The 27500-nt window shown below is 42.8% G+C and overlaps 1 protein-coding gene across 7 annotated transcripts in view; it reads right to left on the bottom strand.

Moving 5' to 3' along the window:
• The window catches only part of LOC109879797 (arginine-glutamic acid dipeptide repeats protein), a 327004-nt gene that overhangs the window by 125937 nt on the left and 173567 nt on the right, over positions 1–27500 (bottom strand). The window lies entirely within an intron of this gene.

Raw genomic sequence — 27500 nt, 5'->3', positions numbered from 1 at the left:
CTCCTCTTCGTGTGAAGAGGAGAGGCGAGAAGGATCGGAGGACCAATATGCAGCGTGGTAGGTGTCCATGGTTTTTAATACGAAACACTGAACATGATCACATATATACAAAATAACAAACGTGAACTAACCGAAACAGTCACGTGTGGCACAAACCCTGACACAGGAAACAATCACCCACAAAATACCCAAAGAATATGGCTGCCTAAATATGGTTGCCAATCAGAGACAACGATAGACAGCTGCCTCTAATTGAGAAACAATCTAGGCAACCATAGACCTAGAAAGGAAACAGCCCCATAAACTTACAAAACCCCTAGACAAAACACATAAAACCCCCTTGTCACACCCCATGTCACACCCCATGTCACACCCTGACCTAACCAAGATAATAAAGAAAAGAAAGATAACTAAGGCCAGGGCGTGGCACTAGTAGACTTCATCTCAGGACCTAACACCGGCTTCTCTGGCATTATCTCTTCAATATGAATCATCTTACGATTGAAGTAATGACTAATAAATGCTGAATTAACTATTTAATAATCCATTATGCCTTCAGAAAGTATTCACACCCCTCGACTTTATCCACATTTTCTTCTTACTCTTGAGATTGTTGTGTCACTGGCCTACACACAATACCCTATCATGTCAAAGTGAACTTAAAACGAAAACCTGAAATGCCAAGAGTCAATAAGTATTCAACCCCTTTGTTGTGGAAAGCCTGGTTAAGTTCAGGAGTAAAAATTTGCTTAACAAGTCCCACAATATGTTGCATGGACTCATTCTGTGTTCAATAAACGTGTTTAATGTGATTTTTGAACAGACTACCTCATCTCTGTATCCCCACACTTAACAATTATCTGTTAAGGTCCCTCACTCAAGCAGGGAATTTCAAACACAGATTCATGTGGCAAAGAAATTAACTTAATGTCCTGAATACAAAAAGCGTTATGTTTGGGCCAAATCTAACACAACACATCACCGAGTACCCTACAACATATTTTCAATCATGGTGGTGGCTGCATCATGTTGTGGGTATGCTTGTCATCTGCAAGGACTGGGGAGTTTTTTTTGGGGAAAAAAATAAATGGGATAGAGCTAAGCACAGGCAAAATCCTAGAGGAAAACCTGGTTCAGTCTGCTTTCCAACAGGCACTAGGAAACAAATGTGTTTTAGCTTATTTTGCTGAAAGTTACAAGGCCGAATATACACAAGTTTATTACCAAGACAACATTGAATGTTCCTGAGTGGCCTAGTTACAGTTGTGACTGAAATCTACTTGAAAAACTATGGCAAGACCTGAAAATGTCTGTCTACCAATGACCAACAAACAACTTGACAGAGCTTGAAGAATTTTTAAATGAATAATGTGCGAATATTGAACAATCTCAGGTGTGTAAACCTCTTCAAGACTTAAGTAAGTCGCTGTCATAGGTGATCATAACATGCATCGAATACTTATATAAATGAGATATTAGGGCCTCCTGAGTGGCGCTAGCTATGCCACCAGAGATCCTGGTTTGAGTCCAGGCTCTGTCAAGGCCAGCCGCGATCGGGCGGCGCACAATTGGCCCAGCGTCGTCCGGGTTAGGGGAGTGTTTGGCCCAGCGTGGGTTGTGTTTCAGAGGACGCACGGCTCTTGATCTTCGGCCTCTCCCGAGTCCATATGGGAGTTGCAGCGAAGAGACAAGACTGTAACTACCAATTGGATCCCATGAAATTAAGGAGAAAAAGTTTTTTAAAAAGCAAATTAAATATTTATGTATTTCATTTTCAATACATTTGCTACCGATGGATCTGCTAGTACTGAGTGTTTTTCACCCTGCTCTAAAACCAGAGAAATGTGCCAGAATACCAGTACAGGAGCTCTGCAACCACTGCCATCTGGATGACAGACGACCACACACACACACCCAGACGCCCACACACACACACACACACACACACACACACACACACACACACACACACACACGTCTGCTGTGTTCTCACACATCCCAGGATCAGAAAATGAGGAACGACCGTTGAGACAAAGTTCAGAGGAAGAAGAAAGCACCTTTAATCTTTTTTGCCAAAGGCTACATTTACTACTAGGCTACATTTACTACTAGGCTATAGGCTACATTTACTGCTAGGCTACATTTACTGCTAGGCTACATTTACTACTAGGCTATAGGCTACATTTACTACTAGGCTATAGGCTACATTTACTGCTAGGCTACATTTACTACTAGGCTATAGGCTACATTTACTGCTAGGCTACATTTACTACTAGGCTATTGGATACATTTACTACTAGGCTTCATTTACTACTAGGCTATAGGCTACATTTACTGCTAGGCTACATTTACTACTAGGCTATTGGATACATTTACTACTAGGCTTCATTTACTACTAGGCTATAGGCTACATTTACTGCTAGGCTACATTTACTACTAGGCTACATTTACTACTAGGCTATAGGCTACATTTACTACTAGGCTATAGGCTACATTTACTGCTAGGCTACATTTACTACTAGGCTATAGGCTACATTTACTGCTAGGCTACATTTACTACTAGGCTATTGGATACATTTACTACTAGGCTTCATTTACTACTAGGCTATAGGCTACATTTACTGCTAGGCTACATTTACTGCTAGGCTACATTTACTACTAGGCTATAGGCTACATTTACTACTAGGCTATAGGCTACATTTACTGCTAGGCTACATTTACTGCTAGGCTACATTTACTACATTTACTACTAGGCTACATTTCTCTCCTGATTTTCTATCACAAGGATTCACTTAAGTTGTGCTGGGTAGTGTGTAGTCTAGGTATTGTATAGGGGAGTGTGTAGTCTAGGTATTGTATAGGGTATTGTGCAGGGTAGTGTGTAGTCTAGGTATTGTATAGGGGAGTGTGTAGTCTAGGTATTGTATAGGGGAGTGTGTAGTCTAGGTATTGTGTAGGGTAGTGTGTAGGGTAGTGTGTAGTCTAGGTATTGTATAGGGTAGTGTGTAGTCTAGGTATTGTATAGGGTAGTGTGTAGTCTAGGTATTGTATAGGGTAGTGTGTAGTCTAGGTATTGTATAGGGTAGTGTGTAGCCTAGGTATTGTATAGGAGAAGTGCACTGCAGTGACAACACTCTCCCTCTCCTTTCCCGGACAGCCTGAATAATAATGGTAACCCTAATAATGTTGACATGTTTTCTCCCTGTCAACAGATTCCTCTTCCTTTGCTCCCCTCGCCTGTCAAACAGAGGGAGGGAGGAGCATCCACAAAGATGTGAACGAGCTGAGAGACAATGAAACCTGACAGAGCTTGAGAGGATCTGTAGAGAAGAATGGAAGAAACTCCCTGAATACAGGTGTGCCAAGTTTGTAGGATCATAGCCAAGAAGACGAGGCTGTAATCGCTGCCAAAGGTACTAAGTAAAGGGTCTGAATACTTATGTAAATGTGATGTATATATAAATAATGAACTTTTTTAATATAAATTAGCAAACATAAAATAAAATAAAACAGTTTTGCTTTGTCATTACGGGGTATTGTGATGTCATTACGGGGTATTGTGATGTCATTATGGGGTATTGTGATGTCATTACGGGGTATTGTGATGTCATTACGGGGTATTGTGATGTCATTATGGGGTATCGTGATGTCATTACGGGGTATTGTGATGTCATTACGGGGTATTGTGATGTCATTATGGGGTATCGTGATGTCATTATGGGGTATTGTGATGTCATTACGGGGTATTGTGATGTCATTATGGGGTATTGTGATGTCATTACGGGGTATTGTGATGTCATTATGGGGTATTGTGGGGTATTGTGATGTCATTATGGGGTATTGTGATGCCATTACGGGGTATTGTGATGTCATTACGGGGTATTGTGATGTCATTATGGGGTATTGTGATGTCATTATGGGGTATTGTGATGCCATTATGGGGTATTGTGATGTCATTACGGGGTATTGTGATGTCATTATGGGGTATGGTGAGGTCATTATGGGGTATTGTGAGGTCATTATGGGGTATTGTGATGCCATTATGGGGTATTGTGATGCCATTATGGGGTATTGTGATGCCATTATGGGGTATTGTGTGTAGATTGATGAGGAATAAAACTATTTAATCCATTTTTAGTCATAAGTCTGTAACGTAACCAAATATGGAAAAAGTCAAGGGGTCTGGATACTTTCTGGATGCGGTGTATAAATGTGTCCATTTGGGGATCTGATAGTATTTCTGATTGGCTTAACTCACCACCACTAATGAGCAGTGGAGTTTTTCAAAGTCATGTTTTCTTCATCTCAAACAGCAAGCAAACAAAGTCTGTTTTTACATCACATTGAGAATGACAATAATTCCTCAATGTATTAGAAAAATCTTTCCAGCTCTCTCTCCCCCTGTCGATAACCACTCAGCGTGAAAAGGGGGGGAAATGTTGTGCTCTGATCCAGTCGAAACGTCATAAAATAGACCTACCTGATTACTTCTGATCCCTGGTGTATCAGCCTACAGACGTGTGTCAGGAGCTCAGGAAACTCAGGCTCCAGGATATTTTATACAATGTTGCAAGTTTGTTTAGCCCAAGCCTTCTGGCTGAACCAAGTTGATACAATGTTGCAAGTTTGTTTAGCCCAAACCTTCTGGCTGAACCAAGTTGATACAATGTTTCAAGTTCCTTGCAGAGACAGGCCACTTGTTGCCAATGAGGTTATTTTCAATCTGCAGGCTGCAATGTTTTTATTTGTTGGCCTTGTTGTAGACTATTTGCATAGTTAGCAAAATAAGCTACTTGTAGATTTGTATAATTTTAATTTCAATATGTTAATTAACCACATGAGTATAAGTGTGTGTGTCTGAGCTATTTACATATTAAACCTTGTGTCACTTTGAACACAGCCAGCAAGCAGCATATATGATCTATCGAAGCAGCATTAACCTGGAGCCTTGAGACTAGGCTGGGGATGGGGGATTTCTGGGTCGCATAAAACAAAAGTCCTCCATCCCCTACCTCGGAGGAGGGATGGAGGAGGAGGGATGGCTGTCTGAGGAGGAGGAGGGATGGCTGTCTGAGGAGGAGGAGGGATGGAGGTCTGAGGAGGAGGAGGGATGGCTGTCTGAGGAGGAGGAGGGATGGAGGTCTGAGGAGGAGGAGGGATGGAGGAGGAGGGATGGCTGTCTGAGGAGGAGGAGGGATGGAGGTCTGAGGAGGAGGAGGGATGGCTGTCTGAGGAGGAGGAGGGATGGAGATCTGAGGAGGAGGAGGGATGGAGGAGGAGGGATGGCTGTCTGAGGAGGAGGAGGGATGGAGGCCTGAGGAGGAGGAGGGATGGAGGTCAGACTAGAGGAGAGGTGCTGTAGTCAGACTAGAGGAGAGGTGCTGTAGTCAGACTAGAGGAGAGGTGCCTCACACACCCACCAGGGTCGCCGATATCCTCAGACACCCACCAGGGTCGCCTGTATTCTCACCCACCCACCAGGGTCGCCTGTATTCTCACCCACCCACCAGGGTCGCATGTATTCTCACACACCCACCAGGGTCACCTGTATTCTCACACACCCACCAGGGTCGCCTGTATTCTCACCCACCCACCAGGGTCGCCTGTATTCTCACCCACCCACCAGGGTCGCCTGTATTCTCACACACCCACCAGGGTCGCCTGTATTCTCACACACCCACCAGGGTCGCCTGTATTCTCACACACCCACCAGGGTCGCCTGTATTCTCACACACCCACCAGGGTCGCCTGTATTCTCACACACCCACCAGGGTCGCCTGTATTCTCACACACCCACCAGGGTCACCGATATCCTCACACACGCACCAGGGTCGCCGGTATTCTCACACACCCACCAGGGTCACCGATATCCTCACACACCCACCAGGGTCACCGATATCCTCACACACCCACCAGGGTCGCCGATATCCTCACACCCCCACCAGGGTCGCTGGTATTCTCACCTACCCACCAGGGTTTCTGTAAATTGCCAGCTTTTGGACAATTATTTTATACATTTTTAAAGTGGATACAATTTTGTCCGGGAGAGGCTGTCTATCATAGGCTACACCCCGGATTTCGCCCTTCAGCTCCATTCTCTCACTCCTTGCTCACACATGCTGTTTTGATTAATTCTGCTAAGACAATATTGTTGACTAAATGAAGTTAGATCTGTCTTTTTAATTGTGTGCTCCGTATGTAGTTTGAGATCGGTTATAAAGAAGGTCATCTATTGCGGTCATCTGTTGGGTACAGTAGGCACTAGCCTTTGCTGTTAATAGCTGTAACATATAGGCTTTTGGAAAAGTTTAAATCAGTTGTCAAGTGGTTTTGTTTTTTTTTCATTCTGTTGAGCCATTTTCTTCGGCCCAAATGAAGTTCCAACCGTAAAAAAAAAGCTTCAGAAAATGCTTTTTCCTTGCCCCAGGAAACAAGACTGCAAAAGTTGCAAAATCATTTCTATATATCATTTGTTATTTAAGTTGCAAAATCAAAATCAACACGTAGATTACTTTTTATGAATATCAAAAACAGTGTGGTTCAAAACTTGTAAAAAAAGTTGTAAAAAAAGAAATATTATACATTTAAGTTTCAAAAACATAGCACATTTTGGGGTAATTCCCCCTAGCAACACGATGAGGTTGCCATGTTACACCTCCAGGACAAATTGTTACACACGTCCATGCTTGCAGAAAGAACCGCACCAGGAAATCCCCCGATGACAAGACATAAAGAAGCTGTTGAAAGGTGCGACATGGATTTTTCAGGACTTTATGTAGCTGCCGGGACCTTTAATGTTTTGAGAGATGTGTTCCCTACCAAGTCTTGTGTTGTCTTTAGTTTGGCTCGAAGGCCAAAGCAATGATGGACCTTTTGTTGGCGAAATACAGCTGCTAAAACATACTGTATTTACAGTGAAAACATACTGTATTTACAGTGAAAACATACTGTATTTACAGTGTACATGGTGAAAACATACTGTATTTACAGTGTACACGGTGAAAACATACTGTATTTACAGTGAAAACATACTGTATTTACAGTGTACACGGTGAAAACATACTGTATTTACAGTGAAAACATACTGTATTTACAGTGTACATGGTGAAAACATACTGTATTTACAGTGTACACGGTGAAAACATACTGTATTTACAGTGAAAACATACTGTATTTACAGTGTACACAGTGAAAACATACTGTATTTACAGTGAAAACAGTGAAAACATACTGTATTTACAGTGTACATGGTGAAAACACTGTATTTACAGTGAAAACATACTGTATTTACAGTGAAAACATACTGTATTTACAGTGTACATGGTGAAAACATACTGTATTTACAGTATACATGATGAAAACACTATTTACAGTGTACATGATGAAAACATACTGTACTTACAGTGTACATGGTGAAAACATACTGTATTTACAGTGAAAACAGTGAAAACACTGTATTTACAGTGAAAACATACTGTATTTACAGTGTACATGGTGAAAACATACTGTATTTACAGTGAAAACAGTGAAAACATACTGTATTTACAGTGAACAGTGAAAACATACTGTATTTACAGTGAAAACAGTGAAAACATACTGTATTTACAGTGAAAACATACTGTATTTACAGTGAAAACATACTGTATTTACAGTATACATGATGAAAACATACTGTATATACAGTATACATGATGAAAACATACTGTATTTACAGTGTACATGATGAAAACATACTGTATTTACAGTGTACATGGTGAAAACACTGTATTTACAGTGAAAACAGTGAAAACATACTGTATTTACAGTGAAAACAGTGAAAACATACTGTATTTACAGTGTACATGATGAAAACATACTGTATTTACAGTGTACTTGGTGAAAACATACTGTATTTACAGTGTACATGGTGAAAACATACTGTATTTACAGTGTACATGATGAAAACATACTGTATTTACAGTGAAAACAGTGAAAACATACTGTATTTGCAGTGTACATGGTGAAAACATACTGTATTTACAGTGTACATGGTGAAAACATACTGTATTTACAGTGTACATGGTGAAAACATACTGTATTTACAGTGTACATGGTGAACAGTGAAAACATACTGCATTTACAGTGTACATGGTGAAAACATACTGTATTTACAGTGTACATGGTGAAAACATACTGTATTTACAGTGTACATGGTGAACATTGAAAACATACTGCATTTACAGTGTACATGGTGACAACATACTGTATTTACAGTGTACATGGTGAAAACAGTGAAAACATACTGTATTTACAGTGTACATGATGAAAACATACTGTATTTACAGTGTACATGATGAAAACATACTGTATTTACAGTGTACACAGTGAAAACATACTGTATTTACAGTGAAAACAGTGAAAACATACTGTATTTACAGTGAAAACAGTGAAAACATACTATATTTACAGTGAACAGTGAAAACATACTGTATTTACAGTGAAAACAGTGAAAACATACTGTATTTACAGTGAAAACATACTGTATTTACAGTGAAAACATACTGTATTCACAGTATACATGATGAAAACATACTGTATTTACAGTGTACATGATGAAAACATACTCTATTTACAGTGTACATGGTGAAAACATACTGTATTTACAGTGAAAACAGTGAAAACATACTGTATTTACAGTGAAAACAGTGAAAACATACTGTATTTACAGTGTACATGATGAAAACATACTGTATTTACAGTGTACTTGGTGAAAACATACTGTATTTACAGTGTACATGGTGAAAACATACTGTATTTACAGTGTACATGATGAAAACATACTGTATTTACAGTGAAAACAGTGAAAACATACTGTATTTGCAGTGTACATGGTGAAAACATACTGTATTTACAGTGTACATGGTGAAAACATACTGTATTTACAGTGTACATGGTGAAAACATACTGTATTTACAGTGTACATGGTGAACAGTGAAAACATACTGCATTTACAGTGTACATGGTGAAAACATACTGTATTTACAGTGTACATGGTGAAAACATACTGTATTTACAGTGTACATGGTGAACATTGAAAACATACTGCATTTACAGTGTACATGGTGACAACATACTGTATTTACAGTGTACATGGTGAAAACAGTGAAAACATACTGTATTTACAGTGTACATGATGAAAACATACTGTATTTACAGTGTACACAGTGAAAACATACTGTATTTACAGTGTACACAGTGAAAACATACTGCATTTACAGTGTACATGGTGAAAACATACTGTATTTACAGTGTACACAGTGAAAACATACTGTATTTACAGTGTACACGGTGAAAACACTATTTACAGTGTACACGGTGAAAACATACTGTATTTACAGTGTACATTATGAAAACATACTGTATTTACAGTGTACATGGTGAAAACATACTGTATTTACAGTGTACACGGTGAAAACATACTGTATTTACAGTGTACACGGTGAAAACATACTGTATTTACAGTGTACACGGTGAAAACATACTGTATTTAGTGTACACAGTGAAAACATACTGTATTTACAGTGTACACAGTGAAAACATACTGTATTTACAGTGTACACGGTGAAAACATACTGTATTTACAGTGTACACGGTGAAAACATACTGCATTTACAGTGTACATGGTGAAAACATACTGTATTTACAGTGTACATGATGAAAACATACTGTATTTACAGTGTACATGGTGAAAACAGTGAAAACATACTGTATTTACAGTGTACATGATGAAAACATACTGTATTTACAGTGTACATGGTGAAAACAGTGAAAACATACTGTATTTACAGTGTACACGGTGAAAACATACTGCATTTACAGTGTACATGGTGAAAACAGTGAAAACATACTGTATTTACAGTGTACATGATGAAAACATACTGTATTTACAGTGTACATGGTGAAAACAGTGAAAACATACTGTATTTACAGTGTACATGATGAAAACATACTGTATTTACAGTGTACACAGTGAAAACATACTGTATTTACAGTGTACACAGTGAAAACATACTGCATTTACAGTGTACATGGTGAAAACATACTGTATTTACAGTGTACACAGTGAAAACATACTGTATTTACAGTGTACACGGTGAAAACACTATTTACAGTGTACACGGTGAAAACATACTGTATTTACAGTGTACATTATGAAAACATACTGTATTTACAGTGTACATGGTGAAAACATACTGTATTTACAGTGTACACGGTGAAAACATACTGTATTTATAGTGTACACGGTGAAAACATACTGTATTTACAGTGTACACGGTGAAAACATACTGTATTTAGTGTACACAGTGAAAACATACTGTATTTACAGTGTACATGGTGAAAACATACTGTATTTACAGTGTACATGGTGAAAACATACTGTATTTACAGTGTACTTGGTGAAAACATACTGCATTTACAGTGTACATGGTGAAAACATACTGTATTTACAGTGTACATGATGAAAACATACTGTATTTACAGTGTACACAGTGAAAACATACTGTATTTACAGTGTACACAGTGAAAACATACTGTATTTACAGTGTACACAGTGAAAACATACTGTATTTACAGTGTACATGGTGAAAACATACTGCATTTACAGTGTACATGATGAAAACGTACTGTATTTACAGTGTACACAGTGAAAACATACTGTATTTACAGTGTACATGGTGAAAACACAATTTACAGTGTACATGGTGAAAACATACTGTATTTACAGTGTACATGGTGAAAACACTGTATTTACAGTGTACACAGTGAAAACATACTGTATTTACAGTGTACATGGTGAAAACACTATTTACAGTGTACATGGTGAAAACATACTGTATTTACAGTGTACATGGTGAAAACACTGTATTTACAGTGTACATTATGAAAACATACTGTATTTACAGTGTACACGGTGAAAACATACTGTATTTACACATTCCCTCGTTTTTGGGGCTCAACTCGATCAGTGAAGGACCGAACACAACGTTCAACAACAAGGTAACCAAGGTGAAACACAGCAACATCGGAACGTCGCTAGGGAAATTACCCAAGATGCACTAAAAAAATAATAACTTTTATACAAGTTTTGAAATACACAGGTGGCCCTTGGACTATAATGGTGTGTTAACCTGCTGGTATTTTTCCTTTAAACATTGGCTTCACTTATTTTGATATTACCCTAATAAAGTTGTAAAAAATAAAACAAACTGTTGTGAAGATTTGGTGTGGAGTGGATATTATTTAGCTACTGATATGATATGAAGCCAGTGTCCACCGACCCTCCAACTGATTCAGACAGGTAAACTTCAGGTGAGGAAGAATGTTTAAGGCCTTCCAGAGTTTAATCGATGGCCGCGCCGGGTCGATGGCCGCGCCTAATCGATGGACGCGCCGAGTCGATGGATGCACAGAGTCTGAGGTTTCTTTTTCTCTGCTCTCTGACCTGATACCAGATGGATGGTCTTCCATTTCTTCAATGCAAATTTAAATGTTCCCAGTCATGTTGTCTGGCACCAGATTTCCCTAACAGAAACCCTGACACACACACGCACGCACACACAGGCACGCACACACAGGCACGCACACACAGGCACACAGGCACACACACACACACAGGCACACACACACACACACACACACACACACACACACACACACACACACACACACACACACATCAACAGAGAAGACAGGAAATGAGACAGCCTGGGATAATGCAGGACCAATTCTTCAGAATACCCAGCAGAATGTGTGTTATTAGGTGTCGGTGGTGTTCTCTCTTTATAACAGCAGCTGTTAGGGGCTGTGGAGCGAGAGAGACAGCGAGTGTTATTGTGTTTGATATTAGGTGTTGTCTGGTCAGTTGACTCATATAGTGGAGCACAGCTGATTGGATTATTTATGATATACCAACACACGCTCGCGCACGTGAAAAAAAGGAGGGAGGGAGAGGTTGAGAAAATGAGAACGATGCAGAGGAAAACAGAGAGGGAATATATATAGGAGGCAGGTGTATCACCCAGGTGTAAATAAGTGCTATCCTACAGCAGAACTAAACTTCCTTTTCCTGTCTGATCGTCAAGGTGACCCTGCTGTCTTGTGCTGTGATGTCACAATCACCACTACAGCATCAGCCGGCTGACACATCCTGCATCACCTGCACGCTGTACAACCAGTGGGGGGGGTACACTATGCTAGATACCAGAACAGTAAGAATCTATACATCGATAGGCTGAGCAAGTCTAAACCAGTGTGGCGTTTGGGGGGGGTACACTATGCTAGATACCAGAACAGTAAGAATCTATACATCGATAGGCTGAGCAAGTCTAAACCAGTGTGGCGTTTGGGGGGTACACTATGCTAGATACCAGAACAGTAAGAATCTATACATCGATAGGCTGAGCAAGTTTAAACCAGTGTGGCTTTGGGGGGTACACTATGCTAGATACCAGAACAGTAAGAATCTATACATCGATAGGCTGAGCAAGTCTAAACCAGTGTGGCGTTTGGGGGGGGTACACTATGCTAGATACCAGAACAGTAAGAATCTATACATCGATAGGCTGAGCAAGTCTAAACCAGTGTGGCGTTGGGGGGGGTACACTATGCTAGATACCAGAACATTAAGAATTTATTTTGTACCCTTATTTTACTAGCAAGTCAGTTAAGAACAAATTCTTATTTTCAATGACTGCCTGTTCAGGGGCAGAACGACAGATTTTGTACCTTGTCAGCTCGGGGATTTGAACCTGCAACCTTTCGGTTACTAGTCCAATGCTCTAACCACTAGGCTACCCTGCCGCCCCAGGCAAGTCTAAACCAGTGTGGTACACTATGCTAGATACCACTTGTATATTTTACTTTATTCGCAAAGTGATTATGTATCGTTGGTGTATATGCTAATATGGTATCAGATATACGGCAGTCATACAACAGCTGACAAGTGGATACGGTGGTGCTCCTACAACCCGATGTGTTGTCCAGTACACCACAGCTGCAACAACTTGGTAATGCTGGTGGTACCAGGGGTCTCCAACATTTTTTATAGCAATAAAGCTACTTTAAAAAGAAAAATGTAACGTGTCGTGAGCGACTCATTCTCCTCTTCAACTCTTATTTGTCCCAACGTCGTCCGGGTTATGGTTTGGCCGGGGTAGGGCCGTCATTGTAAATAAGAATTAGTTCTTAACTGACTTGCCTAGTTAAATACATTTTTTTTAAATTAAAAGGGGGACCCTATAAAATAAGATTTTTTTTCCCCCACAATTTTGTTTTTCTTCTCAGAATTACAATTGTTCATAGAGAAACAACAAAATTAGATGTTCTGAGTCCATGTCAATGCTTAAATCAAATCAGAAGACCATGTTTTTGAGGTCTGGAAGGATACGAAAATAATTTTTTTTGATATGAATTCCCCTTTATGAGTGTATCATCTGGCCCTTAAAGAGTGCATCATCTGGCCCTTAAAGAGTGCATCATCTGGCCCTTAAAGAGTGCATCATCTGGCCCTTAAAGAGTGCATCATCTGGCCCTTAAAGAGTGCATCATCTGGCCCTTAAAGAGGGCATCATCTGGCCCTTAAAGAGGGCATCATCTGGCCCTTAAAGAGGGCATCATCTGGCCCTTAAAGAGGGCATCATCTGGCCCTTAAAGAGGGCATCATCTGGCCCTTAAAGAGGGCATGGCATCATCTGGCCCTTAAAGAGGGCATCATCTGGCCCTTAAAGAGGGCATCATCTGGCCCTTAAAGAGGGCATCATCTGGCCCTTAAAGAGGGCATCATCTGGCCCTTAAAGAGGGCATCATCTGGCCCTTAAAGAGGGCATCATCTGGCCCTTAAAGAGGGCATCATCTGGCCCTTAAAGAGGGCATCATCTGGCCCTTAAAGAGGGCATCATCTGGCCCTTAAAGAGGGCATCTGGCCCTTTAAGAGTGCATCTGGCCCTTTAAGAGTGCATCATCTGGCCCTTAAAGAGGGCATCCTCTGGCCCTTAAAGAGGGCATCACCTGGCCCTTAAAGATGGCATCATCTGGCCCTTACAGATGGCATCATCTGGCCCTTACAGATGGCATCATCTGGCCCTTAAAGAGGGCATCATCTGGCCCTTAAAGAGTGCATCATCTGGCCCTTAAAGATGGCATCATCTGGCCCTTAAAGATGGCATCATCTGGCCCTTAAAGATGGCATCATCTGGCCCTTAAAGAGTGCATCTTGTGAGTGAAGAATGTTTCTGTACTGCTGCTGTTCATTTCATGGCAAAATGTGCAAATAACAAATGATATATAGAAATGATGTACTTCTGCCTACTTTTCAGTTGACAAGGTTATTTCTGTCAACCCACAAGACGGTTAATCACATCAACTGGCTTCACCCAGAGTGATAGACAAACAAGCCCACCACACAGACAGACAGGGGATATTAGGTGTTAGGTTTGGTTTTTTAAGTCAATCTTCCCGGAAACTTGTTTTCATTTATCCGCCTTTCTTTCTTTTGAGACTTTTTCAGTGCAACATTTTCTCTTCATCGCAAAGCCGTTTTTCCTCCAATCAACACACAAAGAAATAAAAAAAATTGTAATAGAGACATCGGTGATTTTATCAATGTAAACAGATTGAAAATATTAGGTTATGTTATGACTACATAGCCTAATAACCAGATGTATTAAAACAGTGTGTTTAATTTGTAGCATAGGATTATTCATTGCGCTGCTGTTTTATTCCGTTCCTGCGACTTCCAGCTGAGAGAAACCTATTGACGACCACCTGGACATAGGAGGGGGGGGGGGGGGGGGGGGCAGAACGTCCAGGGCAGGTCCCTCCTCCCTCACCCACCCTCTCTCTCTCTCTCTTCCCACTTCTCCCTCACTCACTCACCCACCCTCTCTCTCTCTCTCTTCCCACTTCTCCCTCCTCCCTCACCCACCCTCTCTCTCTCTCTTCCCACTTCTCCCTCACTCACTCACCCACCCTCTCTCTCTCTCTTCCCACTTCTCCCTCACTCACTCACCCACCCTCTCTCTCTCTCTTCCCACTTCTCCCTCCTCCCTCACCCACCCTCCCTCCCTCTCTTCCCACTTCTCCCTCACTCACTCACCCACCCTCTCTCTCTCTCTTCCCACTTCTCCCTCACTCACTCACCCACCCTCTCTCTCTCTCTTCCCACTTCTCCCTCCCTCACTCACCCACCCTCCCTCCCTCCCTCTCCCACACTTTGCTCCTCTCGGTAGAACATTTTGAAATGCAATTATGGATCAGTGAGCAACACCACCAGTCGCAATTCTTGTTAATATTTATGGAGTGGAGCAGCCAGCCAAGCCACTGCCATCTCCTTGTTAATATTGATGGAGTGGAGCAGCCGAGCCACTGCCATCTCCTTGTTAATATTTATGGAGTGGAGCAGGTGAGCCACTGCCATCTCCTTGTTAATATTTATGGAGTGGAGCAGCCAAGCCACTGCCATCTCCTTGTTAATATTTATGGAGTGGAGCAGGTGAGCCACTGCCATCTCCTTGTTAATATTTATGGAGTGGAGCAGGTGAGCCACTGCCATCTCCTTGTTAATATTGATGTAGTGGAGCAGCCATGGTGTGGAGGGAGCGGGGAGAAATAGACAGGGAGAAATAGACAGAGAGAGAGACAGAGAGAGTCAGAGAGAGGGAGGAGGCTTGGTGTGTATACTCAGCTCTTCTCTCTCTTTCCTCTGTGGTCTCCTCAGTGTCTAAGCTAGCTGGCACATTCACAACCATGATCATGTGGAGGTGCCAACACTGACAAGTGGCCCGGGCTATTGTACTGTTCTCCCTTAAGGGTCTACTGGACTATGTGCAGACACACTCAGAGACAAGGGCATCTATACAGGGAGGGAGTGAGGGAGAGAGGGAGGGAGTGAGGGAGAGAGAGAGGGAAGCTGAGAGAGAGGGAATGAAGGAGGGAGAGAGAGAGGGATAGAGAGAGGCGGAAGGAGGGAGGGAGAGAGAGGGAAGGACGGCGAGTGAGAGACGGAGTGAGGGAGAAGAGAAGGAGTGAGAAAGAGGGAGAGAGAAGAGGAGTGAGAAAGAGAGGGAGAGAGTGCGGGAGAGAGTGAGAGAGTGCGGGAAGGAGGGAGAGAGAGAGGGAAGGAGGGAGAGAGAGAGGGAAGGAGGGAGAGAGAGAGGGAAGGAGGGAGAGAGAAGGAGGGAGAGAGAGGGAAGGAGAGAGAGAGAGAGGGAAGTGGGGAGAGAGAGAGGGAAGGGGGGAGAGAGAGAGGGAAGGAGGGAGAGAGAGAGGGAAGGAGGGAGAGAGAGAGGGAAGTGGGGAGAGAGAGAGGGAAGGAGGTAGGGAGAGAGGGAAGGAGGGAGAGAGGGAAGGAGGGAGAGAAGAAGAGATGAGGGAGGGGGAGAGAGACTGGTAGCTAAAGAAGAGTGTCTGCAGAGCAGGTTGAAGTACCTCTCCTGTGCTTGTGTTGTCAGGAGAAGAAAACAGCAGCCTTACAACTAGCCACCCAAAGCCGACAGTCGGTGAGATGTTTTAACAAGAGATATGAAAGAAGACAGAGACAGGCAGAGAGAGAGAGGGAGGCAGAGAGACCGAGAATCTGAAGTCAAATGTCTACTGTTTTCTGATAAACTGGTGCTTCTGTCCCCAACCAAGGAGGGCCTACAGCAGCACCTAGATCTTCTGCACAGATTCTGTCAGACCTGGGCCCTGACAGTAAATCTCAGTAAGACCAAAATAATGGTGTTCCAAAAAGGTCCAGTCATCAGGACCACAAATACAAATTCCATCTAGACACTGTTGCCCTAGAGCACACAAAAACTATACCTACCTCGGCCTAAACATCAGCGCCACAGGTAACTTCCACAAAGCTGTGGACGATCTGAGAGACAAGGCAAGAAGGGCCTTCTATGCCATCAAAAGGAACATCCAAGTGCTTGAATCAGTTACAGAACCCATTGCCCTTTATGCTTGTGAGGTCTGGGGTCCTGCTCCAACAACCAAGAATTCACAAAATGGGACAAACACCAAATTGAGACTCTGCACGCAGAATTTTGCTAAAATATCCTCCGTGTACAACATAAAACACCAAATAACGAACGCAGAGGAGAATTAGGCCGATTCCCTGCTAATTATCCAAATCCAGAAAAGAGCCATTCAATTCTACAACCACCTAAAAGGAAGCGATTCCCAAACCTTCCATAACAAAGCCATCACCTACAGAGAGATGAACCTGGAGAAGAGTCCCCTAAGCAAGCTGGTCCTGGGGCTCCATTCACAAACACAAACACACCCTACAGAGCCCCAGGACAGCAGCACAATTAAACCCAACAAATGAGAAACAAAAAGATAATTACTTGACACATTGGAAAGAATCAACAAAAAAACTGAGCAAACTAGAATGCTATTTGGCCCTACACAGAGAGTACACAGTGGCAGAATACCTGACCACTGTGACTGACCCAAAATTAAAGATAGGTTTGACTATGTACAGACTCAGTGAGCATAGCCTTGCTATTGAGAAAGGTTACTGGACAGGCTATGTGCACAATGCCCACGAAATGAGGTGGAAACTGAGCTGCACTTCCTAACCTCCTGTTTACACCTCCTAATTACACAGACCCACAAAAAAAGTGAAAATAAATCAAATTTTGATAAACTCCTATATGTATTGGGTGAAATACCAGTCTGCCGTCACAGCTGCTAAGATTTGTCTCCACAAGAGCAACCAGTGAAGAACACAACCCATATTCATTTTCCCTTTTGCACACCGTCTCTATCAGTTTGGAACTTCTGAGTCTTTACTGTTCATTTTTGTATTATTTATTACACTTGATTTAGCAATGTAAACATTTCCCATTTCCCATTTTCCCTTTGAAAAGAGAGAGGTGCGAGAGAGAGAGAGAGAGAGAGAGAAAGGAGGGAGGGGAGAAAGAAAGGAGGGAGAGAAAGAAGGAGGGAGGGAGAGAGAGAGACGGAAGGAGGGAGAGAGAGACGGAGGGAGGGAGAGAGAAAGAAGGAGGGAGGGAGAGAGAGAGAGACGGAGGGAGGGAGAGAGAGACGGAGGGAGAGAGAAAGAAGGAGGGAGGGAGAGAGAAAGAAAGGAGTAAGAGAGAAAGGAGGGAGAGAGACCGAGGGAGAAAGAGAAAGAAAGGAGTAAGAGAGAAAGAAGGAGGGAGAGAGAGACGGAGGGAGGGAGGGAGGGAGGGAGGGAGGGAGGGAGGGAGGGAGGGAGGGAGGGAGGGAGGGAGGAGGGAGGGAGGGAGGGAGGGAGGGAGGGAGGGAGGGAGGAGGGAGGGAGGAGACGGGGGGAGGGAGAGAGAGAGACGGGGGGGAGGGAAAGAGAGAGAGAGAGACGGGGGGAGGGAAAGAGAGAGAGAGACGGAGGGAGGGAGAGAGAAAGAAGGAGGGAGGGAGAGAGAAAGAAGGGAGGGAGAAAGAGAAAGAAGGGAGGGAGAAAGAGAAAGAAAGGAGTAAGAGAGAAAGAAGGAGTAAGAGAGAAAGAAGGAGGGAGGGAGGGAGGGAGGGAGGGAGGGGAGGGAGGGAGGGAGGGAGGGAGGGAGGGAGGGAGGGAGGGAGGAGAGAGAGAGACGGGGGGAGGGAGAGAGAGAGACGGGGGGAGGGAGAGAGAGAGAGACGGAGGGAGTGAGTCAGACAGACAGACCGAGAGAGATAGAGAACGGTTCTTAGCTGAGCCAGTGTTTTTACTACTGACTCTGCTAATAGCCTACATGTAGTGGAATAATTTTCAATTTCACCAATTAATTCTGCCCAGATTTATATACTCTGTTTATTTGACAAATAAACCCCTCAGCTTTGCATTAAATTAGTGGAGTGAGTGGCAGTGTAGTGTGTAGTGTACAACGCCTTGTACTGCTGTCTCTACAGTATCAGACTGCCTTCTTATAATGGACATTTTGATTAATGCCCCCCCCCCCCCCCGTGCGCACACACACGCGCACACACACACACACGCACACACACACACACACGCGCACACACACACACACACTTGAAATAGCACTGAAAGAAGCAGAATTAATGCTCGTTTTGTAATGACGTGAGGTTATTAAGCTGTGAACAGTACTCGTCTCCGTCCCCCGAACATCACACACAGCAGCTGGTTTTATAACAGACATTTCACCAAACACACCGTGGAAGAAGAAGAGCCCCGCCCCGTCCTAAAATCAGTTTGACTGCTGGTGCATTTTTAAAAGACAGACTTGAAGTCCTCTCTCTCTCTCTCTGACAGAGTCTCTGAGGAGACAGTTCAGAGTGATGATCCACAGGGGGGCGGAGCCATGAATAACAAATACAAAATGGCAGCAGGGTTGAGATTATACACACACAACACAGCTCTGGATTCACTCAATGCTGCTATGGAAACCAGTGGCGCAGACAGCAGGTCTCTCTCTCTGGGATGGGAGGATGAAGGGAGAAAACAAGAAGGGATAGAATCTAAATAGGTGTATGTGTGTCAGAGCTGGACTAAGGGACCATGGGAGATGGAGTCAGAGCTGGACTAAGGGACCATGGGAGATGGAGTCAGAGCTGGACTAAGGGACCATGGGAGATGGAGTCAGAGCTGGACTAAGGAACCATGGGAGATGGAGTCAGAGCTGGACTAAGGGACCATGGGAGATGGAGTCAGAGCTGGACTAAGGGACCATGGGAGATGGAGTCAGAGGTGGACTAAGGGACCATGGGAGATGGAGTCAGAGCTGGACTAAGGAACCATGGGAGATGGAGTCAGAGCTGGACTAAGGGACCATGGGAGATGGAGTCAGAACTGGACTAAGGGACCATGGGAGATGGAGTCAGAGCTGGACTAAGGAACCATGGGAGATGGAGTCAGAGCTGGACTAAGGGACCATGGGAGATGTGTGTCAGAGCTGGACTAAGGGACCATGGGAGATGGAGTCAGAGCTGGACTAAGGGACCATGGGAGATGGAGTCAGAGCTGGACTAAGGGACCATGGGAGATGTGTGTCAGAGCTGGACTAAGGAACCATGGGAGATGGAGTCAGAGCTGGACTAAGGAACCATGGGAGATGGAGTCAGAACTGGACTAAGGGACCATGGGGGATGGAGTCAGAGCTGGACTAAGGGACCATGGGAGATGGAGTCAGAGCTGGACTAAGGAACCATGGGAGATGGAGTCAGAGCTGGACTAAAGGACCATGGGAGATGGAGTCAGAGCTGGACTAAGGGACCATGGGAGATGGAGTCAGAGCTGGACTAAGGGACCATGGGAGATGGAGTCAGAGCTGGACTAAGGGACCATGGGAGATGGAGTCAGAGCTGGACTAAGGGACCATGGGAGATGGAGTCAGAGCTGGACTAAGGGACCATGGGAGATGGAGTCAGAGCTGGACTAAGGGACCATGGGAGATGGAGTCAGAGCTGGACTAAGGGACCATGGGAGATGTGTCTAGTGATTACCTCCCCGGATGGAGTCAGACTAGAAGGGGAGGTTATAACATGTTCTTATGACTCCAAAAAGCTCCATCAATAACAGCTCCTTGACACACAGCTAAATTATTAAAAAACAAAACGACCCTCTCTATTTCTCTATATATAGCCAAGCGCTCCTTCTCTCTCCTCTCTTTCTCCCTCACTCCCCAGTTTCATTAGTCTAGGTTTACCTTCTAGCACACCTATTTCTATACCTCCCTACCAGTGTTTTCATTAGTCTCGGTTTACCTTCTAGCACACCTATTTCTATACCTCCATACCAATGTTTTCATTAGTCTCGGTTTACCTTCTAGCACACCTATTTCTATACATCCATACCAGTGTTTTCATTAGCCTCAGTTTACCTTCTAGCTAATGTCTTTGTGACTTCCCCCCACATATCTGTCAGGTGTTTTCCTGCAGTAGAAATCATTTGGGTCTACTGACTCCAAGCGTTAATATCAGCCATAGTCGCTGTAAGTGTCTAAACAACACTAAGGCTGTTGGTGGTTTGGTTTTGGCACATCGTCTTGTGTTACGAGCTCCTAATGCCGTAAAAATGTCAAAACAAGTAAACAAATAACAATCAACAAACAAGAAATGACAAAATGTCAGGACAAATCCAGTTTAGACAAATAACACCATCAATAAATCAACATGCAATCTGTGTATCTACAACAAAAAGATACTCTAAGACTGATATGTACAGCTGTAGATAAGTTATAATGATATGGTAGACTGATATGTACAGCTGTAGATATGGTAGACTGATATGGTAGACTGATATGTACAGCTGTAGATATGGTAGACTGATATGGTAGACTGATATGTACAGCTGTAGATATGGTAGACTGATATGGTAGACTGATATGGTAGACTGATATGTACAGTTGTAGATATGGTAGACTGAAATGGTAGACTGATATGTACAGCTGTAGATATGGTAGACTGATATGGTAGGCTGATATGTACAGCTGTAGATATGGTAGACTGATATGGTAGACTGATGTGGTAGGCTGATATGTACAGCTGTAGATATGGTAGACTGATATGGTAGACTGATATGTACAGCTGTAGATATGGTAGACTGATATGGTAGACTGATATGTACAGCTGTAGATATGGTAGACTGATATGGTAGGCTGATATGTACAGCTGTAGATATGGTAGACTGATATGGTAGAATGATGTGGTAGGCTGATATGTACAGCTGTAGATATGGTAGACTGATATGGTAGACTGATATGTACAGCTGTAGATATGGTAGACTGATATGGTAGGCTGATATGGTAGGCTGATATGGTAGACTGATATGGTAGACTGATATGGTAGGCTGATATGGTAGGCTGATATGGTAGACTGATATGTACAGCTGTAGATATGGTAGACTGATATGGTAGGCTGATATGTACAGCTGTAGATATGGTAGACTGATATGGTAGACTGATGTGGTAGGCTGATATGTACAGCTGTAGATATGGTAGACTGATATGGTAGACTGATATGTACAGCTGTAGATATGGTAGACTGATATGGTAGGCTGATATGGTAGGCTGATATGGCAGGCTGATATGGTAGGCTGATATGGTAGGCTGATATGGTAGACTGATATGGTAGGCTGATATGGTAGGCTGATATGGTAGGCTGATATGGTAGGCTGATATGGTAGGCTGATATGGTAGACTGATATGGTCGGCTGATATGGTCGGCTGATATGGTAGACTGATATGGTAGACTGATATGGTAGACTGATATGGTAGACTGATATGGTAGGCTGATATCTACAGTCGTGGCTAAAAGTTTTGAGAATGACACAAATATAAATTTCCACAAAGTTTGCTGCTTCAGTGTCTTTAGATATTTTTGTCAGATGTTACTATGGAATACTGAAGTATAACTACAGGCATTTCATAAGTGTCAAAGGCTTTTATTGACAATTACATGAAGTTGATGCAAAGAGTCAATATTTGAGGTGTTGACCCTTCTTTTTCAAGACCTCTGCAATCCGCCCTGGCATGCTGTCAATTAACTTCTGAGCCACATCCAGACTGGCAACCCTTTCTTGCATAATCAATGCTTGGATTATGTCAGAATGTGTGTTTTTGTTAATCCACCCGCCTCTTGAGGATTGACAGGTTCTCAATGGGATTATGGTCTGGGGAGTTTCCTGGCCATAGAACCAAAATATTGATGTTTTGTTCCCTGAGCCACTTAGTTATCACTTTTGTCTTATGGCAAGGTGCTCCATCATGCTGGAAAAGGCATTGTTCTTCACCAAACTGTTCCTGGATGATTGGGAGAAGTTGCTCTCGGAGGATGGGTTGGTACCATTCTTTATTCATGGCTCTGTTCTTTGGCAAAATTGTGAGTGAGCCCACTCCCTTGGCTGAGAAGCAACCCCACACATGAATGGTCTCAGGGTGCTTTACTGTTGGCATGACACAGGACTGATGATAGCACTCACCTTGTCTTCTCTGGACACATTTTTTTTTTCAATCAGAAAGGGGATTCATCAGAGAAAATGTCTTTACCTCAGTCCTCAGCAGTCCAATCCCTGTACCTTTTGCAGAATATCAGTCTGTCCCTGATGTTTTTCCTGGAGAGAAGTGGCTTCTTTGCTGCCCTTCTTGACACCAGGCCATCCTAAAAAAAGTATCCGCCTCACTGTGCGTGCAGATACACTCACACTTGCCTGCTGCTATTCCTGAGCAAGCTCTGTACTGGTGGTGCCCCGATCCCGCAGCTGAATAAACTTTAGGAGACGGTCCTGGCGCTTGCTGGACTTTCTTGGGTGCCCTGATGCCTTCTTCACAACAATTGAACCACTCTCCTTGAAGTTCTTGATGACCCGATAAATGGTTGATTTAGGTGCAATCTTACTGGCAGCAATATCCTTGCCTGTGAAGCCCTTTTTGTGCAAAGCAATGATGACGGCATGTATTTCCTTGCAGGTAACCATGGTTGACAGAGGAAGAACAATGATTCCAAGCACCACCCTCCTTTTGAAGCTTCCAGTCTGTTATTCGAACTCAATCAGCATGACAGAGTGATCTCCAGCCTTGTCCTCGTCAACACTCACACCTGTGTTAACGAGAAAATCACTGAAATGATGTCAGCTGGTCCTTTTGTGGCAGGGCTGAAATGCAGTGGAAATGTTTTTGGGGGGATTCAGTTCATTTGCATGACAAAGAGGGACTTTGCAATTCATCTGATCACTCTTCATAACATTCTGAGTATATGCAAATTGCCATCATACTGAGGCAAACTGAGGCAGCAAACTTTGTGAAAATTTATATTTGTGTCATTCTCAAAACTTTTGGCCACGACTGTACAGCTGCACATATGTTAGACTGATATGTACAGCTGTAGATATATTAGACTGAGCTACATGAAGACAGTATATGAATACACAAGCTGAACACTCATCTGATGTCTTAACACACAGAGACGCAACGCTCAGCAGTCTCCCGCGTCTCCAAGCACGCACAGCGTTTTATCTTTAAAAGAGAAAACACACAGATCATTTTTCCCTCTCAGCTTTGTTTTGCAGAAGATAAAAGACTAGCAGGTCATGTTGCTCTGTTTATGTCTGTAGTGTTGACTAGGTCCTGTTGTTTATGTCTGTAGTATTGACTAGGTCCTGTTGTTTATGTCTGTAGTGTTGACTAGGTCCTGTTGTTTATGTCTGTAGTAGTGACTAGGTCCTGTTGTTTATGTCTGTAGTAGTGACTAGGTCCTGTTGTTAATGTCTGTAGTAGTGACTAGGTCCTGTTGTTTATGTCTGTCGTAGTGACTAGGTCCTGTTGTTTATGTCTGTCGTAGTGACTAGGTCCTGTTGTTTATGTCTGTAGTAGTGACTAGGTCCTGTTGTTTATGTCTGTCGTGTTGACTAGGCCCTGTTGTTTATGTCTGTAGTGTTGACTAGGTCCTGTTGTTTATGTCTGTAGTAGTGACTAGGTCCTGTTGTTTATGTCTGTAGTAGTGACTAGGTCCTGTTGTTTATGTCTGTCGTGTTGACTAGGTCCTGTTGTTTATGTCTGTAGTAGTGACTAGGTCCTGTTGTTTATGTCTGTAGTAGTGACTAGGTCCTGTTGTTTATGTCTGTAGTGTTGACTAGGTCCTGTTGTTTATGTCTGTAGTGTTGACTAGGTCCTGTTGTTTATGTCTGTCGTAGTGACTAGGTCCTGTTGTTTATGTCTGTAGTAGTGACTAGGTCCTGTTGTTTATGTCTGTAGTGTTGACTAGGTCCTGTTGTTTATGTCTGTCGTAGTGACTAGGTCCTGTTGTTTATGTCTGTCGTAGTGACTAGGTCCTGTTGTTTATGTCTGTAGTAGTGACTAGGTCCTGTTGTTTATGTCTGTAGTAGTGACTAGGTCCTGTTGTTTATGTCTGTAGTGTTGACTAGGTCCTGTTGTTTATGTCCATAGTAGTGACTAGGTCCTGTTGTTTATGTCTGTAGTAGTGACTAGGTCCTGTTGTTTATGTCTGTCGTGTTGACTAGGTCCTGTTGTTTATGTCTGTAGTAGTGACTAGGTCCTGTTGTTTATGTCTGTAGTAGTGACTAGGTCCTGTTGTTTATGTCTGTAGTAGTGACTAGGTCCTGTTGTTTATGTCTGTCGTGTTGACTAGGCTCTGTTGTTTATGTCTGTAGTGTTGACTAGGTCCTGTTGTTTATGTCTGTAGTAGTGACTAGGTCCTGTTGTTTATGTCTGTAGTAGTGACTAGGTCCTGTTGTTTATGTCTGTCGTGTTGACTAGGTCCTGTTGTTTATGTCTGTAGTAGTGACTAGGTCCTGTTGTTTATGTCTGTAGTAGTGACTAGGTCCTGTTGTTTATGTCTGTAGTGTTGACTAGGTCCTGTTGTTTATGTCTGTAGTAGTGACTAGGTCCTGTTGTTTATGTCTGTAGTGTTGACTAGGTCCTGTTGTTTATGTCTGTAGTGTTGACTAGGTCCTGTTGTTTATGTCTGTCGTAGTGACTAGGTCCTGTTGTTTATGTCTGTAGTAGTGACTAGGTCCTGTTGTTTATGTCTGTAGTGTTGACTAGGTCCTGTTGTTTATGTCTGTCGTAGTGACTAGGTCCTGTTGTTTATGTCTGTAGTAGTGACTAGGTCCTGTTGTTTATGTCTGTAGAAGTGACTAGGTCCTGTTGTTTATGTCTGTAGTAGTGACTAGGTCCTGTTGTTTATGTCTGTCGTGTTGACTAGGCCCTGTTGTTTATGTTTGTAGTGTTGACTAGGTCCTGTTGTTTATGTCTGTAGTAGTGACTAGGTCCTGTTGTTTATGTCTGTAGTAGTGACTAGGTCCTGTTGTTTATGTCTGTCGTGTTGACTAGGTCCTGTTGTTTATGTCTGTAGTAGTGACTAGGTCCTGTTGTTTATGTCTGTAGTAGTGACTAGGTCCTGTTGTTTATGTCTGTAGTAGTGACTAGGTCCTGTTGTTTATGTCTGTCGTGTTGACTAGGCCCTGTTGTTTATGTCTGTAGTGTTGACTAGGTCCTGTTGTTTATGTCTGTAGTAGTGACTAGGTCCTGTTGTTTATGTCTGTAGTAGTGACTAGGTCCTGTTGTTTATGTCTGTCGTGTTGACTAGGTCCTGTTGTTTATGTCTGTCGTAGTGACTAGGTCCTGTTGTTTATGTCTGTAGTAGTGACTAGGTCCTGTTGTTTATGTCTGTAGTAGTGACTAGGTCCTGTTGTTTATGTCTGTAGTAGTGACTAGGTCCTGTTGTTTATGTCTGTAGTGTTGACTAGGTCCTGTTGTTTATGTCTGTAGTAGTGACTAGGTCCTGTTGTTTATGTCTGTCGTGTTGACTAGGTCCTGTTGTTTATGTCTGTAGTAGTGACTAGGTCCTGTTGTTTATGTCTGTAGTGTTGACTAGGTCCTGTTGTTTATGTCTGTAGTGTTGACTAGGTCCTGTTGTTTATGTCTGTCGTAGTGACTAGGTCCTGTTGTTTATGTCTGTAGTAGTGACTAGGTCCTGTTGTTTATGTCTGTAGTGTTGACTAGGTCCTGTTGTTTATGTCTGTCGTAGTGACTAGGTCCTGTTGTTTATGTCTGTCGTAGTGACTAGGTCCTGTTGTTTATGTCTGTAGTAGTGACTAGGTCCTGTTGTTTATGTCTGTAGTAGTGACTAGGTCCTGTTGTTTATGTCTGTAGTGTTGACTAGGTCCTGTTGTTTATGTCCATAGTAGTGACTAGGTCCTGTTGTTTATGTCTGTAGTAGTGACTAGGTCCTGTTGTTTATGTCTGTCGTGTTGACTAGGTCCTGTTGTTTATGTCTGTAGTAGTGACTAGGTCCTGTTGTTTATGTCTGTAGTAGTGACTAGGTCCTGTTGTTTATGTCTGTAGTAGTGACTAGGTCCTGTTGTTTATGTCTGTCGTGTTGACTAGGCTCTGTTGTTTATGTTTGTAGTGTTGACTAGGTCCTGTTGTTTATGTCTGTAGTAGTGACTAGGTCCTGTTGTTTATGTCTGTAGTAGTGACTAGGTCCTGTTGTTTATGTCTGTCGTGTTGACTAGGTCCTGTTGTTTATGTCTGTAGTAGTGACTAGGTCCTGTTGTTTATGTCTGTAGTAGTGACTAGGTCCTGTTGTTTATGTCTGTAGTGTTGACTAGGTCCTGTTGTTTATGTCTGTAGTAGTGACTAGGTACTGTTGTTTATGTCTGTAGTGTTGACTAGGTCCTGTTGTTTATGTCTGTAGTGTTGACTAGGTCCTGTTGTTTATGTCTGTCGTAGTGACTAGGTCCTGTTGTTTATGTCTGTAGTAGTGACTAGGTCCTGTTGTTTATGTCTGTAGTGTTGACTAGGTCCTGTTGTTTATGTCTGTCGTAGTGACTAGGTCCTGTTGTTTATGTCTGTAGTAGTGACTAGGTCCTGTTGTTTATGTCTGTAGAAGTGACTAGGTCCTGTTGTTTATGTCTGTAGTAGTGACTAGGTCCTGTTGTTTATGTCTGTCGTGTTGACTAGGTCCTGTTGTTTATGTCTGTCGTAGTGACTAGGTCCTGTTGTTTATGTCTGTAGTAGTGACTAGGTCCT

The sequence above is a fragment of the Oncorhynchus kisutch genome, linkage group LG24 (genome assembly GCF_002021735.2).
Source record: "Oncorhynchus kisutch isolate 150728-3 linkage group LG24, Okis_V2, whole genome shotgun sequence".
Classification (NCBI taxonomy): domain Eukaryota; kingdom Metazoa; phylum Chordata; class Actinopteri; order Salmoniformes; family Salmonidae; genus Oncorhynchus; species Oncorhynchus kisutch.
Note: the sequence above shows the minus strand (reverse complement) of the source record. Positions and strands in the feature narration are given on the sequence as shown.